The sequence below is a fragment of the Rhinoderma darwinii genome, unplaced genomic scaffold, assembly GCF_050947455.1.
Source record: "Rhinoderma darwinii isolate aRhiDar2 unplaced genomic scaffold, aRhiDar2.hap1 Scaffold_2505, whole genome shotgun sequence".
NCBI lineage: Eukaryota > Metazoa > Chordata > Amphibia > Anura > Rhinodermatidae > Rhinoderma > Rhinoderma darwinii.
The window spans coordinates 23,956-28,150 of record NW_027462802.1 but is presented as its reverse complement, the minus strand read 5'-3'; the positions used below and the strand labels follow the sequence as shown (position 1 = coordinate 28,150).

The 4,195-nt window shown below is 42.9% G+C and overlaps 1 non-coding gene across 1 annotated transcript; it reads left to right on the top strand.

Annotated features, from left to right (window-relative positions):
* The first annotated feature begins 4,004 nt into the window (after positions 1 to 4,004).
* LOC142702941 (U2 spliceosomal RNA) lies at positions 4,005 to 4,195 on the top strand. Its single transcript, XR_012867319.1, has one exon. It is a non-coding gene; the product is annotated as a U2 spliceosomal RNA (small nuclear RNA).

The following is a 4,195-nucleotide window of genomic DNA, read 5'->3' as shown; positions in this document are numbered from 1 at the left end:
GATTGCCCAGATAGGGTAAAGACTTGGGCGCAGGTTGCAGCGTCAGCTCAACAACAACCTGGACTGACTATTCTATCCAAGGAGCCTGCTGCTGGGCCATCTGTTGCTGGCCTCATACGGAAGGTGGCCCCAGTATCAGAGGGAAAAAAGAACCTATCCATTATCCTGAGTCCTTCCGTAATGGTGGCCGGTCCTGTAGCAGTTACAGAGTCCGATGTCCCATCCGAAGCCGAGGGTCTGCCATCTAGCGGTTCTCGTGTGACTGATGTCCGCTCTCCCAGTCTTCCTGATGGCCAAGAGGATGACTGGGGCGAAGTTATGGAGCTGGAGGAGAAAAGAAAAAGGAAAAAGGTTGAGTCGGCTGAGTCTAGTAGTGTCAAGTCGAAAAAGGCTATGAAGGCAAAATTAAAAGACGTACAGCCAGTGCTGGCAATGGAGACACCGCAGCCAGTATCGGCAATTGAAATGTCCCAACCTATCCAGCCCACCATGGATATCCAGGAGTTCGCAACTCCAAGCCTGGGGGATATACTTCCTGAACTTTCTGATTCTGATGGGTCATCATGAAGTCTGAATGATGTCCTGTCTGAAGTTGCTCTCGCTGAATGTGAGGAGTGTGAGGAGCTCTGCCAGAAGGGCTGCCTTTTTTTCGTTTTTGAGCACATTGAACTTTGATATTGTTTTTCTGCAAGAATGTGATATAGATCACAGTATGGACTATAAAGAGCTGAGAGACAGTTGGCCTCACGGACAATCGGTTTGGTCAGGCGAAAATTCAAATAAGTCAACAGGAGTAGGCGTTTTATTGAAAGGGCAGAATTGCCGAATTATTTCCTTTGTTGAACTTATCCCCGGGAGGGCGCTTTTAGTTATTGTTGACTATAATGGGAGTGAAGTGAAACTCCTCAATGTGTATGCCTCACCTGATACTAATGAAAGGTCAGAATTGATTGAAGATATCCAGCCATTTATTGCCGGCTCAACATCGCTTGTAGTAGCAGGTGATCTCAATTGTGCACTCGAAAGTGAAGATCGAACTGGAGGTGCTGCAAGAAGAGTAGATAAAACCGTACAACAGTGGAAAAATTTCATTTGCGATTTTGAATTGTCTGATGTATGGAGGAGTCTGAAGAGGTCTGAACCAGGTTATACCTGGGAGAACGTTACAGTCAAGTCCAGACTGGATTATGTACTCACATCCAAAAATATGAAGCCAGTGGATATTAAGATTGAAGACAATATCTTCTCTGACCATAAAATGCTCAGTGTAACTATTCATATCCCTGCAAATGAAAGAGGAAGAGGAGTATGGAGATTAAATACCAGCTTTCTGGAAGACAAAGTGATGCAGGAGGAATTCATTGTAGCCTATAAAAAATGGGCAACTGCTAAAGGAAAATTTCCATCAATCCTAGAATGGTGGGACAATACTAAAGAGAAGATCAAGAACTTCTTCTTAGATTATGGGATTAAAAGAGCCCGAGAGAAGAAAAGGTGGTACAAGAGACTCAACACAAAATTACAGACTTACCTGAGTTTGAAGAACGCTGGTGTTGATATCGCTGACCTGGTGGGAAAAATTAAGAAAGAAATTAAAGAGGTCATCCATCAAAAAGGACAAGAAGTGATCTTTAATACTAAAGTGCAACAGTTGGAAAATAACGAGAAATGTTCACGCTTCTTTTTCAAGAAAAGTATGGAACAGAAAAATATCATGACCAATATCGCTGGTCAAACCAGCAAAGAAGGTATGCTTCAAGAGGCCAAGAAATTCTATCAGTCTCTCTTTGACAAAAAGAAGATAGATATGTCTTTTGTCTCACACGCCCTAGAAGCGCTAGAACTTAAGCTTGGCCAAGCTGAGAAAGAAGACTTATGCAAGGAACTTACCTTGGGAGAACTCCTGAGTGTAATCAAGAGTTTCGCAAGAGGGAAGGCTCCAGGATCAGATGGTCTATCAGTGGAGTTCTTTTCAACATTCTGGAACACTCTGAAGGAAGACCTGCTGGAGATCTTCAAAGCAGCAATGAAGAGCGAGCTGTTACCTGAGTCATGGAGGAGAGGAATAGTTACTTTGCTGTTCAAGAAAGGAGACAAGACCAGTCTTGAAAATTGGAGGCCAATAACCCTCCTCAATGTCGATTACAAGGTGTTATCCAAAATCTTGGTTAATAGAATTAAGAAACACATCGACAAGGTCATCCACCAAGACCAAGTTTGTGGGGTACCGGGTAGAAGTATTGCAGATAACCTAAATACCATCAGGGACTGCATCTGGTACTCCAAAGACAGAAAGCAAGATTTGGCCGTGTTGTCACTGGACTTTCAGAAGGCCTATGACCGAGTCTCGCACGAGTTCCTGTGGCTTGTGCTGAAGAAAATGAATTTTCCTGAGACAGTGATCAAACAAGTCGCATTACTGTACAAAGAATCCTATAGCCAAGTTACCATTAATGGCTTCTTGTCTGGAAAAGTGGATCTGATGTCTGGGGTAAAACAAGGATGCCCCCTGTCGCCCATCCTCTTCATCTGTGTCCTCGAACCCCTGCTCACGCTGTTGAGGAAAGATAAGATCATTAGAGGGGTGCCGATTCCAGGAGGAGGTGGGCAGTCAGTGAAAGTAAGTGCCTATATGGACAATGTCAATATTCTATGCTCCAATAAACAATCTGTGAGGAGGGCGCTACTGCTAACAGACTTCTTCTGTCAAGCATCAGGATTCAGATTGAATAAGAATAAGTGCGACTGCTTCACACTGAAGGAATGGAGGGATTTCGACTTACCTGAGGTCAATACCCAGTGCGACAGAATCAAAATTCTTGGTGTCATATTCACGCCCCAGAATGATGGAAAAGAAAGCTGGGAGCTGATAAGTGAAAAGGTGAAGAAGAAGATTGAGTTTTGGAAACTCAGACAGCTAACAATTGAAGGGAAGAACTTGGTCATCAAGGCACTAGTACTACCTCTGCTGTTGTACTTGAGCCAGGTTTTTCTACCAAGCGAAAATCGTCTTAAGGAACTCCAAAGGATATGTTTCCATTTCATCTGGAATTCAAAAATGGAGAAAGTTAGACGAGAGATAATGTACAAGCAGAAGAAGAATGGAGGAAAGGAGATTATCTTCTTTAAACGCTTTCTATATCTGCAGTATTTCTCCTTGTGTTTCAAGAACATCAAGACGAATAAAACCTGGGCCTATTTTCTAAGGTATGCCGCTGGACACGTGTTCAGAAAGAGAAAGTGGATAGAGCTGCCCCTTACAAAGCCTACCCTGCTGCTACCACCTGTGCAGTATGTATGTTTGGAAAGAACCATCCGTGTCTACCAACTGGAAGGTATGGAACAGGAACATCTTAAGAATGCCAGAAAGCTGAGAATGTTGCTGGACAGTCACCAAGAGACAACAAATGTGAGTAACTTCACTACATCAAAGTCTATGGAGCTATGGAGAAACACCAATGCTCCTTACCTATCCAATGTTCTTAAAGACTTGTCTTGGATGATTCTACACGAAAGTCTCCCTACCAGGGCATTTCAGTATAGAAGAGGGCTCGTCTCCACTCCAAGATGCCCAAGAGCTGGGTGTCCTGGAGAAGAAAGCGTCATGCACTTAATGTGGAACTGTGCCTATGCTCAGAAGGTATGGAAAACTGTTGGCATTCTACTGAAATTTACCTGTGAATTAAGGTTCCTGAACCATGAAGTGGTGCTGTATGGAGACTTCAAGCATCCTGTGGGAGAGAAGAAGAGAGTGTTGTGGATTATCTTGAACTGTTTAAAAAATGCCCTATGGAAGGTGCGCAACATCTTACTGTTCAGAAGAGACACCATTTCCGAGAAAGACTGTATAAAGCTGGCCCTAAGTGAAATTTACGTCTTCTATTTGTTGGACAGGAAGAGAGTGGGTCCAAAAGCCTCAAGCTGGTGGAATTTAAGAAGTTGGAACGTCCTGTTGGAAGATGTTTGAACTGAAGCTTTTTTCTGTTTCGCAGATTTTATAAGAAATAGCTGAATAAGAACTAAAAAAATTAAAATGTAAAAATCTGTTCTTATCAGTTTAATATCTGATACGTCCCCTATCTGGGGACCATATATTAAATGGATTTTTAGAACAGGGAGATGGAAATAGAGCTTGCTCTGTCCACTCCACGCATTGACCTGGTATTGCAGTATTTCCTTATGTGTTGACTAAAAT